The sequence below is a fragment of the Triturus cristatus genome, chromosome 4_1, assembly GCF_964204655.1.
Source record: "Triturus cristatus chromosome 4_1, aTriCri1.1, whole genome shotgun sequence".
Taxonomy (NCBI): Eukaryota; Metazoa; Chordata; class Amphibia; order Caudata; family Salamandridae; genus Triturus; species Triturus cristatus.
Window position 1 is genome coordinate 1,267,562,008 of NC_140585.1, and position 13,475 is coordinate 1,267,575,482.

The window sequence follows — 13,475 nt, forward strand, 5'->3', positions numbered from 1 at the left end:
AGCGCCAGGAGAAGAGAAGTCTTCCAGGTGACATGTTTGAGGCTGACATTATGTATAGGCTCGAAAAGCGATTTCATCAGCTGCGCCAATACCATGTTTAGATGCCAAGGAGGAGGAGGCCGACGTATCGGAGGAAACATACGAAACAGTCCCTTGAAGAATTGTTTCATTACTCTTGACGAGTAAAGGGAGTTCGAGCCATCTTGGCGGAATCGTGAGATCGCTGCTAAAAAGACCTTAAGGGTAGCATATGACAGGCCTGATTTTGCGAGGTGCAAAAAGAAAGGTAGTAGTTGTTCAGGCTTGGAATGGATAGGATGAATTTTGACATCACTGCACCAGGAACAAAAGCGTTTCCATTTGAGTTTGTAAGTTTTTACAGTAGAGGGAGCTCTAGCCTTTGCCAATACTTCTCTGCACTCCAAAGGGATGTCCATATTCACAAATTCAAAGTACTCCGGTTCCAAGCTGCTAAGTGTGGAGACGCAGGATCGGGATGGCAAATTTGACCGTGTTCCATGGTCAAGAGATTCGGAAGAGGACGAAGCATGATTGGGTCGCACTGAGACAGAAGCAGCAGCTCCGTGAACCATATTTGTCGAGGCCATCGGGGGGCTATTAAGATGAGCCGACAGGGTTCTCTCCTCATTTTCCGTAGGACCTTCGGGACTAGAGGTATCGGTGGAAAGGCGCAAGCATAAATTTTGGACCAGTTCATCAAAAAGGCATTCCCGCATGACTTTGGTTGGGGAAGCCAACTTGCGTAGAACTGGCATTTCCGGTTCAGGTAGGTTGCGAAGAGATCCAGATTCGGGGAACCCCATAGCTGGAATATGCGATCCAGAATGGGTTGGTGTAATTCCCATTCGTGATTGGTCGTGGAGGATCTGCTTAAGGAATCCGCGAGTATGTTGGACGCTCCCGGAACATGGACTGCAGTGAGGGCGATGTGGTGTTGAATCGCCCAATTCCAAATCTTTTGGGTCTGAAGGGACAACAGAACGGACCTCGTGCCTCCTTGTTTGTTGATATAATGCATGCACGTTGTGTTGTCCGTTCTGATCAATACCGTGCTTCCATAAATGATGCTTCGGAAAGCTTTCAGAGCCAGAAAGATGGCCAGTAATTCTAACAGGTTGATGTGTCTTGTCTTTTGATGAACAGACCACCTGCCTTTCACAGTAAGACCCTGCAGGTGAGCGCCCCAACCTTCGAGAGAGGCGTCGGTGGTGAGGGTGAATTGTGGAGAGTCCGCCAGAAAAGGACGCCCCGAGGAGACATGTTCTTCGTGAGTCCACCATAGAAGAGCCTTTCTGAGGCGAGGAGTGACTCTGACTAGGTCGTTGAAATTGCCGGAGACCTGAGCCCATTGCTTGTCCAGTTCTTCTTGGACAGGTCTCATCTTCAGGCAGCAGTGAGGAACTAGAGGAATGCAGGAGGACAACATCCCTAGGAATGACTTCAACTGTCGGACAGAAACGAACTCTTTTAGATGGATAGAGGCCGCTAGATTGCGAAGACGTTGTCGTCGTTCGTGCGACACAAAAGCTTTCCCTAGAGTTGTATCCAGAATGGCTCCCAAGAACAGTCTGTTTTGAGCTGGGTGCAACTGAGATTTTTCCAAGTTCAGCGTGAGGCCCAGAGATTGGAACAGGGAGCTGCACACCAGGGTTTGTGTTGACGCTAGTTCGAAGGACTTTGCCTTCAGAAGGCAGTCGTCTAGGTAGGGAAAGATTTGGACTCCCTGAAGGCGAAGGTAAGCTGCCACCGGTGCAAGGACTTTTGTGAACACTCGGGGAGCCGAACGAAGGCCGAACGGCAGGACTTTGAAGTGAAAATCCCGTCCGGCCACCCTGAATCGGAGGAACTTTCTGTGTCTTGGCAAGATGGGAAGAAAAAGTAAGCATCTTGTAGATCTAGGGTTGTCATGAAATCTCCGTGAGAGAGAAGAGGAAGGACCTCTTGTAGGGACAACATACGAAAAGTTTGTGTCTTGATAAATTTGTTCAGGGCTCTCAAATCCAAAATGGGACGCCATTCTCCCGACTTCTTCTGAATAAGGAAGAACCTTGAGTAGAACCCCCTGCCCTTCTGTAGTTTTGGCACCACTTCGATCGCGCCCTTTCTCAATAAGATGTTTAGCTGAATCAAAAGCTCCTTCAAATGTGCAGGAGGGGGACCTCTTGGTGGAGTATTTGGAGGAATCTTTATGAATTCTAAAGAGTGTCCCCTGCGCACAAGATCGAGAACCCATTGATCTGTGGTGATTTGCGACCATTTGCAGAAGAAGCGGGAGATTCGACCTCCAAGTTTTGGAGGAGTCCGTGAGTGAGGGTAAGGAGTGTCATTGTTTCTTTGAGGAGTCCTTTCCTCTGTAGGAAGATTTGCCTCTGTATTGCCTGTAATTGGAGGAAGTTTGCTGCCGATACGATTGTTGGTTCTGCGAGGAGTAGCGGCCTTGTCCTTGCCTGTACTGGTTGGAATTGCCTCGAAAGGAAGAAGAAGAGGAACCACGACCTCTTGCGCCTCGAAATGGCTGTTTTTTGAATTGTAAAGACCCTAGAGCACGAGCTGTGTCAGTGTCCTTCTTGATTGCTTGAAGGGCATCATCTATATGTTGGCCGAAAAGGGATTCGCCGTCGTAAGGCATGTCCAGGATCTTCGTTTGCACCTCTTGACGAAAGGACGTGGCCCGTAACCAGCCCTGACGCCTGAGGACTGCAGCGCCCGCCAAAAGACGGAAGCCAGAAGAGGACACATCGATGGCGCAATCTATAATCTCCGAAGAAATTCTTTCTCCCTCTGGGAGAATCTTCAAAGCCTCTGGTCTGGATGATTCGGGAATAAGATTGATCAAAGATGAAATGTCCGACCACATTTGGCGATCGTAGCGGCCTAAGATCGCCAAAGAATTGGCGGCACGTACCGTTGCCGCCACCATAGTGGAAATTTTTTTCCCTATACCATCCAGTCTGCGTCCTTCGCGATCTGGAGTTGCCGATACAGGCGATGAAGGATTTCTGGATCGGCGTTGGGCTGCCTGAGTGATGATAGAATCAGGCTTCGTTTGCGAAGTCAAACAGGCAGGAGAATTTGGAGGAGCCTTGTATTTCTTGTCGATCCTAGGAAGGATGGCTGGAATCGAGTTAGGGGTTTGCATTATTTTAAGGCCCTCTTGCCATATGAAATCTATGATTGGAATGCAGCGGACCTGCTTTTGAGGTTGGTCCTTAAAGTCATATAAAAAACAATCTTCCTCTCTAGTCGTCATAGGGAGGTGAAATCTTTTAGCCGCTCTCTCCATGAGCAAATGGAAACCACCAATGTCAACTGGGGGAGAATCCAAAGGAGCGGGATCAGCGGGAGAAGGTGTTTGGATCTGATAGTTGTCCCAGTCAGAAAGGAGGGAAGCATCGTCCAGCTCACCCTCCTCCTTGTCAGCGTCATCATCCTGGTCCTCGACAACATCCTCAAGCGTGAAAAGAGGAACCCCAAGAGATTGTTCACGAGTCACTGGCGTCGGTGTGACTACTGGTTCCGTATAAAACACAGATTGTTGAGGTGTCTGTGGTGTTGGAGTGGTATGCCCAGACCGTGGAAAACGGCGATTATAATCATCAAGCATATACTGCAAATTGGAAATCAGGCTTAAAGGCAATTGTGCCATGAAAGGTTGCGGAACCGGATGCGTGTCATAAGACGAGAGATCCTCTTGTCGCAAATCCTCCTCATCATCATCATCAGTGTCCTGACATTTAATCAAGAGCTCGGAAGGACTGCGAGCAGGCCTAAATCTGTCATCCTCATATTCATCATTGTCAGATGAAAACAGCAGCTCAGGAGGTTGCACAGGTGGTTTGAGTGGCATGAGGGTCTCCAGAGACGATTGCCGACGTTGAAGTAGAGAGGTTGATGTGTCCAATGGTAGCAAAGCCAGAATTGGAGCTGTAGCCGTCGTTGCCGGTGCTGAAATTCGCCGTTGGGCTGCCGTCGACGACGAAGCCACCGTCGACGACGAAGCCACCGTCGACGACGAGGCCACCGTCGACGACGAAGCCACCGTCGACGACGAAGCCACCGTTGACGACGAAGCAGCTCTCGACGACGAAGCACCCTTCGACGATGTCTGCTTTTTCTTATGCTTGATACTCGTCGACGATGAAGTTAAAGGCAACGTCGACGAGATGGGTCTCACCTTCACAGATACAAGCGTCGACGGTGAAGACGCCGACGACATGATCATTGCCGTCTTCAGAGACATAGATGCCGAGGTCGTCGATGTAGGTGCGGCGACGGCAGCTCTCGTCGACGGAGGAAGGCTTGATGAACTCGTCGACGAGAGAGGCAGTTTTTGAGGTAAAAACTGCGCAGCTGGAGTCTTAAGATGCCTGAGAATCAGATCTCGGGGGCGTCAGGGAAACAGAGAGACTCCTGTGGGGGGAAATCATCCCTCTTGAAGTTGAAGGTTCTCCATGCTGTTTCTTCACCATTTTAGGACGAGGAGAAACTTTTTGAGAGTCAGAAGACCTCTTGAAAGAGGGAGCAGTTTGGATAGAAGACACACTCTCCACATCAGAAACAGGATTTTCTGAAGTCTTCAGCTTCTGTAGCCACAGAAGGAGACGCCCCTCTCTGTCCTTCAAAGTTTTCTGTGAGAAGGTTCTACAGATTTTACAGTCCTTATCCAAATGTTCAGGATACAAACAATAAATACATTTTTTGTGAGGATCTTCAGAATGAAGTCTCAGTTTACCACAGCTCCCACAAGGTCTGAAGAGGGATTTCTTGGTTGAAGACATCCTAGACTCAATCTCTGTGAAATATGAGATGAAAAAACTGAGCAAGCTCAGGGAGACTCCCTTCACACGACGTGCGGTAGAAAATCTGAGAGCCTGAGTCTCTGGGGAGAGGGTTCTAGAGGGTGCGGACACCTGATTGGCTGGATTTGACCTAGAACATAACGACAGTGATATGTTATAAAGGTGACAAGTTGTCTATCCATGAAAACTCTAGGGTTTTTTCTTTCCTGTAGGCCTAATAGGCTTATGTTATTACTACATTGCTTTGTTATGTACCGTGGGACTCCCACTTCGACGACGGGGAATATTCAAGCATGTGAATCTATGAAAGACACCCCAATACTGGAGAATAACTGCTTTCCTAACAACAAGAGGTTGCAAGGCACATTTCATGCTCTGGAGTTTACCTCTCACGCCAGGGGTGTCCTTACCTGGATCAATCGCAAATCAGGCATTTCCATGACAGTGGTTATATCTGATCTCAATGGTAGATATGCTGTTTCAAGGGGTCATGGCTCTGGGTTAGATATTTAAGTTGTTAACATATATGGCCCAAACTATGATGACCCTTCCTTTTACCAGTCACTGTTAGCTCATGTTTCTAGCGGCCCGACTATGTCTCAGTTATGGGTCGGTGACTTGAATTGTTTTCTGAATCCCATCCTAGACCAGTCGGGTGGACTAGGACGACGCATTTCTGCTGCAGCCAAATCCATCACTGATATACCACTGCACTTAGACCTGGTAGATGTCTGAAGAACGAGGCACCCGGAGGCAGCCGGATTCACTCATTAATTGGCCCCTCATGACACATGCACTAGGATTGAATGCATACTACTGGACAGATCGCTCCTCCCCATGTTTGTACCTGCGAAGTCATGCCCTGCACTTTAGATCACTATCCCATTATCTTCGAGATTGAGGCGCCGCCACGGTTTGTTGCTCAGTTTACATGGAGATTTCCCCCATATTCCCTACTTGACACTGCGTTCAAAGATGAGCTAGCCACCGCTATCACGGACTTCTTTGCTATTAATATAGACTCTGTTAGATATTTCACCACAGTCTGGGAGGCATTTAAAGTATACACAAGGGGGAAGACACCATTTAACAAGCATGCAGGAGTGTTCGGCTCGATCAGGGGTAGACTTACTAACTTCGAGAAAAAGCTAGTAGAATTGGAATTGGCTCCCCAGGGATGCAGTGATCCCCAGATAGCAAAGGCTATGAAAGAAAGGCTTGAGGAACACAGTCCCGAGGCCAATGCAGAGGTCAGGCACATGGGGATGTACGCTATCGCTAAATCTTATGGAGAGGGCGACAGGCCGGGTGCCATACTGGCTGCATTGGCCCGACGACAGAGGGACACAATGGGGGTTTCTGAATTAGATAGGGGAGATGGTACCATCCTGACAGATCCTTCTGAAATAGTGCAAGCATTTCGTCAGTACTCTAGTGAGCTGTATAGTTCGCGTATCACGGTTGATGAGTCCGCAGTTCTTGACTATTTGGAGCATGTGCAACTACCAGGGCTCACAAACTCTCACAGAGAAAATCTTAGGAGGTCGCTTAAAACAACTGAAATTCGCATTGCCTTGAACTCTATGTGGGACGGTGGTGCCCTGTGTTTGGACAGACTTACGGTTCCCTTCTATAAAACTTTGATAGATCTTTTACTACCTCATCTTGGTAAATTATTTGAGGAAATTGAAGACACTGGTATAATGCCGCAATCAATGATGGAGGCGCTCATAGTTACCCTATTACCCTATTAAAACCTGGGAAAAAAAACTCAATTGTGTGCATTCTATAGACCTCTCACTCCTAAATGTAGACACAAAAATATTTGCTAAACTTAAGGCTGCTGCCATTTTTTTAGATGCCGAAAAGGCTTTTGATTCTGTGGAGTGGACCTTTATGATGGTAGTGCTACGTAGGATGGGGTTTGGAGATATTTTCATTGGTTTGATTTCTGTATTATATAACCAGCCGTCAGCAAGGGTTAAAATTAGTAATTGTGTCTCCTCTTTATTTTCCAAATTCCGGGGTACAAGGCAGAGCTGCCCCTCTCTCCATTATTATATGCTGTAGTAGCAGAGCCCTTAGCACGTGTGTTGAGGGAATATCACAGGCATCGAGGTATCCGTTCCCCAACTATAATTTTATCATGTCTGCTTATGCGGAAGATATGTTAATATATGCTTGGGATCCCGCCATCAACCTTCCCTCCTTTAATCTGTGAAGTTAAAAAATGTGGAGGTCTATGGGATTAAAAATTAATTGGGATATATCCATCATATTTCTACTCACCCCCTCGATGGTCCCGTTCAACTTGGACTTCCCTCTCAAATGGACCAATGAGTCGGTCCGATACTTCAGTATAGAAGTGCACACTGATTCTGAAGTGGTGTTGCGGGACAACTACGGTAGGACAATCGCTAAGCTGGAGAGCGATAATGAGAGGTGGATCAAGTTACCACTTTCACTGGTAGGCCACCTATCTCTGATGAAGAGGATAGTCTTGCCTAGACTGCTGTTCCTCTTCACTAACATACCTATGGTGATTCCTCGACATTTAAAAAAAAATCTCAAGGCTTTGATGATTAGACTTGCATGGGCGGGGAAGTCCAACAGGGTCAAGATGGACAAACTGACACTTCCCTACTCTATGGGAGGTCTGTGTGCCCCGGACCTAGAGCTTTACTACAGAGCTGCTCAGGGCTCGCCTGCTTATTACACAAGTCACGAAACCCACACTCTCCCGCATCTTCCTCACTCAGCCTCCCAACAGACATTATGGCGTTCTTGACTCTGTAAATTCAGTTGTTCATGCCTGGAGTGAACTATTAAAAAGGCAGGCAGGCACTCTGCTTTATTCTTTACTACTTCCACTGGATTGGTGCCAATGGTATTCTTTGGGCACTGAAAGTGATGTTAGAGTAGCGCTTAGCAATGTCTGGATTATGAACATGGGTGACTTCTTCTCCGAAGGCAGAGCCCGGACGTGGGATGAGGTCACCACTGTTGATCATGGTGCTAGCTCCTTGGTACAATTTCAATATTTCAGGGCACGACACACCTTGAGGGCGCTGCTGGGGGATAAATATTTAGAGCCTAGGGCTCGCCCGTCTTTTACTTACCTTTAACGGGCCAAAACCCCGTATAAATATATTCTCTAACATATACCCCATGGCCCGGGAATACTGCTGTGCCAATTATTCCCCGCTGAGAATGCAGTGCCAGTCAGACTTAGAAGTTCCCATTGATGATAGCCTATGGAGATACTGCAGCGAGGTCACCCAATCAGTGTCTTTAAATGGGAGGCATAGATTGATACATTTTAAGTTTTTGAATAGAACGCATTATACAACCTCCCGCCTTCACAGGTATGGCTCATGGGAGTCTGACAAATGTGAGCGCTGCGGGGCAAGCAGTGCAGATGTTTTCTATATGGCATGGGCATGCCCACGTATTACTACTTTTTGGACACAGATATTCATGGAATTGTGGAATATTGTTGGGACTCCACTTACTCCAGATCCCTTATTAGCCCTGTTGGGATACATTACACCACATCCTAAAGGGGTCAGGAAGCTTCTGTGATTGGGCTTTCTTCTGGCCAAGAGGCAAATAGCTATGCGCTGGGCACAAGGACCTCCTCTCTGAAAATCAGAGTGGGGAAAAAGATGAGATTTTCTGTAATATGCAGTCCGAAACCTAGTGAGTTAATGCCCCCCCAGAGTCGCCCCAAGAATTTTGGGGAGCTGTATGTTGTCACGGGATGATGCTGGAATAGGCAGTTTAAATTTTGACTATGCAGGAATATGTCTTTGTGATATGTCATCGGAAGTGCAAATGAAGGATATTTTTATAGATCTTTTTCCAATTGGGCTAATGTTTGTTGCTGAAATGCCTATGTCGGTAGAGTGTTATCAATAAGTGACTGCTGTCTCCCCAGCATATCTAAGGGATCTTTTTTCCTGCTTTGTTTATCTTCATCTATATCTGGCAGACTGCATGAGATTTCTCCTAGTTATAACGCTACTGACATTGTATTATGTACACTGCTGTTGATTGTTCAATAAACTCAATAAATAAAATAAAATAAAATTTTTACAAAACACAAACAGGAAATTGACAAAAGTAAATATGAAAGGTGCAGTGGCAACAATGTCCATGCTCTGCTTTCACGTGTCGGTGTTCTTAAAAAGTGAACCACACGGTCCCTAGTGATTGTAATATACCTCAGTGGGCGTGCACGGTGAAATTGCATGCGCAATGTTCATGTCATTACCGAGTTTCAAAAGTAAGGCAAATAAATGCGACTTGTCAATAAGCACGAAATAAGTAGCGTAGCAATTCTTACCAGCATTCGTGGGTTGATCAAAACTACAAAGTCATGGTTATTACGGACTGGGCGACGAGCCCGGCTGTGATGTGAAAAAGTTTAATAATGGACTGGCTTTCATACCATCTTAAGGATACTGGACTGACAAACCAGCAGCTGGCAAACAAAATCATTATAGCTAGGAGAGTGGGCTGGCTGGGCGGTTCAGCAAAGGCCATTGTGGGAGACTGCGTGGTGATAAATTTCAATAGCCCATACGTGAGTCATCTTTTGTAAACCAACCTCCTCAGATCGCCTGTTAGGAGTACCCAGATTATTCCATTACCTTTAGAGAATTTTTACACGCAGAGTATAGCGCCAGGTATTGGACACAGTCTCAGGCCAAGGGCAGGCCACTCGGTCACGGGATATCTGGGGGTCCCAATACAACTCTGGGGGTAAGGTTGCAAAATAGATTCGCCCCCCCTCTCAGACTTGGAATCCTGCGATTGACTGAAACCACTTACCCCTCCATCTGCCAGGAGAGTAGCCACACTACCTTCTCCAGTATATGGAATGCAGTTAACTCCTTCTTACCTATCTCTGCGGATTATAGCAGGTAAAAACAAGATTAACCAAGCATCCTGGAATGTGGCAGGAATCGCATCAAAGGTAGGAGACGATCAATGGCACAATCTCCGGCAATCCCTGGAGACTATGTTTCCAGGAAACATGGGCCAAGCAGACGTTTTTTTTTTTTACCAGTGTTCCGTACTTTCCATACTCCTGCAGTGTCCTCAACGTCAGGCAAAGCGAAAGGGGGGGGGGGGGGGGGGGGGGGGGGGGGGGGGGGGGGGGCTAGTAACTTTAACTTCCAAAACCACACCCCTACAAGTGAGGCATGCTGGCACGCCTAATACCCATTTCCAGGATTTCCAACTCGACCACAGAAACGAAGATCCTTGGTTTTCAATCAATTTTTATAACAATGAATTTGGGAGAAATATGAAGGTAGCGGCAGAAGATCTAACTAGAGAACTAGGGAAAATGAATGTACGCAGAAAAAAGGGCCTACTTAATATTATCTGGGAGGGGGACTTTTAATATTCACCTCTGCATGCATAATGAGGCTAAGGTGTGTGGTCTAGATGACTGTCAGGACACCCACTCACCCATTTCTCACACAACAAATTTGGCAACACTTAAAATAGCCTCCTGCTTACGAGTAATTTGGAAATAATTAGTAACATAAAAGCAGGCCAGTTAGGGAAAACATTCCGACGGGGTAACTACGAGTCAAGAATTGGCCCACCTTGACAACCAACTTACATGCTTCAGCGATCATGCTAGATTACTCATCCATCTAAGCTTTCTCTGTAAGGAGAAGAAACGTCAATTGCTAGCGGATACCATATCCCTACTTAGAAAAACGGCTACCAATTAAAGTGGGTACAGGTCGAGAAGCTGAAACTGGTACCAGAAATAATAGCGCAAGCAAGGGAAGATATTTTACACTGCCTAGACGAGGGGTTGGCCCCTCTGCAATTAGTCACCCATTTCAGTGTCCTCTTAAGGTAACTAAAAGTAGCACTTACTTGTACTAAGCCAGCAAATTCCATTCAAACCAGCCGATGGTTTGATCAATCTTGTTCCGCAGCAAAGAAAGGCCATACCGATGCTTTAAAGGCCCACAATAGAGACCCAGCACTGATAAGATTGCTACGCACTGAATATAAGCAGATCAGAAGAAAAAGGGAGAAGGCCTGGGACGATCTGGAGCGAAGCAGCTGTCTCAGGCAGAAGGGAGTTTCGGAAGGTTATAAACGCCCCTTATTTTAAAGACGAAAAGGACCCATCTCTGGATTGACACATAGAAGAGGATGCATGGGTGAGACACTTTGAAAGTATTTTTGGCTCTAATGCCTCTCCCACGCCATTATCTGCAGAGCAAGCCCCCCTACCCCAAGGTAGTCTGGGATTTTCTCTCCCTGAAGCTAAAAGAGGGTTGGAGGCTTGTGCTGCAGGGAAGGCCCCGGGCCCAGATGGGGTCCAGATCGACCTCTTCCAGGAGAATTATGATATGTGGGTTTCGCTATTAACAATCGTCTACAACGCCATAGCGGATGAGGGTCCCTCACCATCCTGGAACAGGAGCGTAATAGACCCCATTTACAAGAAAGGAGACAGGGCCAACTCAAAGAACTACTGCCCCATTTCCCTCTTGGACACCACTGACAAACTCATGGGCCGGCTCCTACTAGCTAGACTGGTGGACTGGGCCCAAGAACATAGTATTCTGATGGAGGTGCAATACGGATTTCAGAGGGGCAAGGGGACGGTGGATCAATGCCTTAACCTATCGCTTTGTATAGATAAGCATACCAAAGTAAAAGGCAGGAAGATCTATATGGCCTTTACGGACCTGTCAGCGGCCTTTCATTGTGTGTCCCACCAGAAGCTGTGGCCCATGCTGGAGGGGTTGGGAGTTGACCCCCTGATAATCTGCCTCATTCGACAGTTATATGCCAATGCCACTCCTTGCGTGAGGTACGGGGCAAATGGAGAATGTACGTGTTCATTTAAGATCAAGAGGGGAGTCAGGCAGGGATGTGTTCTCACCCAGTTTCTTTTTTTCATCTATATAAAAGGGGTGGGGGCGGCCCTGACTGGCACACCACTGTACGTGCTAACATTTGATAACACCCCCTTCCAATACTGGCCTATGCGGACGATGCAGTTCTAATTGCTAGGACATGGATTGCCCTACAAAGCTTTTTAACATAATATGCTTCATTTATGGCCTCACTAGATCTTAGAGTAAATAAATCAAAATCTTTCATTTTCATTGCGGGAGCCGGCAGAGGACCAAATCCCCTCATTTCCCTCTGGCCTCTATGAAAATCAAAGTGCTAGACTCCTTTTCATACCTGGGAGTCCTATTTGATAAAAAAAACCACTCAAAGACAAACCGGGTGATGGCAAGAGCACCAGGCGTGGAAAAGAGACTCCAAGCTATTAAGGACTTTGCCAGGAAATTGGGAGTCAGTCCCTTGTATACGATTAAAAATATCTACTGCGCAAAAACAAAGGCAGCAGCAATGTATGGTGCGGTTGTATGGGGGGTGGCAAACAGATAAACTCCAGAGTATAGAAGATACCTTTTCTAACAATAAGGTAGGAGTACTCCATTCATTTTCAAACTACATTTGACATGTTGAATTAGGACTACCCTATCTGATAGATTCCATCAGACTGGCGCCAATCTCGCTGTGTCTCTCGATTTGGCGTAGGCCCACTGTAAACTTAACGCATAATTTGTGACTGTCTGAAGCTGGATCATTATAACAGGATTGACTGGCTCAGATACGTAGAGGCTGAACTGTCTGCAATCGGGCAGGGAAATTTATTTAGGGACCCCTTGGCTTGCAGGAGTGACTCAAAACAGCAAATAACTGAGTTATAAATGCAGAGCGCTATTTCGGTATGGAGGTAAGAGAACCAGCATCAAAAGGCGTCCCTCGCACATGATCCTATCCCACCAAGATTAGTGGCAGGATTTTCCTACCTCTCTCGCATCACAATTGTTCAGCATGCATTTATTTTACTGCGCTTCGCATGAACCTTGTGCCATTGATGCTAGGTTTCCCTGAGAAGTTTAAACACTCAGACTTGTCCCCCTGTCCGGGTGATAACCAATCGCCTCAGACAGATCTACAGTTAGTATTATTTTGTAGTTTCTACCACACTGAAAGTAAAGCTTTCATCCTTCCACTCTTAAGGCACTATAACTTTGCACAATGTAGGGTGGCACTTTACTTTCTAAAGGCACTATCCGATTCCTATGTCTGCTTCTCTGTAGTAAGTTTCTTTTGCGCCTGTGTGAGAAAAAGGAAGACCCGGGGTCTGCTCTTTTGAATTTGTTGTAACATTAGGAAAGGGGTCATATTTAAGCGAGGTGCCCCTAAGTGCCCTAAAAACTCACTAAGGTTCTGACTGCTTTTTAAAAGGGTTTTCAAACAAAAATATATTACCTTTATTGGTCTAGGGCGCACCTGATGTTACTGCCTAGAAACCCTACAAAAATCTTGATTGTTTTATAACTGTTTTTATAATACTTTTTTTTCTGACCTTTGATGAAATTGTGCTTTTATGCGTGGTTAAAAAAAAGAGATTGAATAAAGATTTATGAAAGAAATGGAATAACAGGCTCATACATGCACATAAAGTAAGTCAATGGGGTTGTCGGAATGTGAACCAGTGATGTCATGCATGGTAAATGAAAAGTGAAAAGGGACTGAATACGACCGGTACTGAAGTAATCCAATTGTCTTATGCATGATAAATGGACA

At 46.3% G+C, this 13,475-nt stretch overlaps 1 protein-coding gene across 2 annotated transcripts in view; it reads right to left on the bottom strand.

Moving 5' to 3' along the window:
- The window catches only part of LOC146856561 (gametocyte-specific factor 1-like), a 622,279-nt gene that overhangs the window by 387,920 nt on the left and 220,884 nt on the right, over positions 1-13,475 (bottom strand). The gene's annotated exons all lie outside the window — the stretch shown is intronic.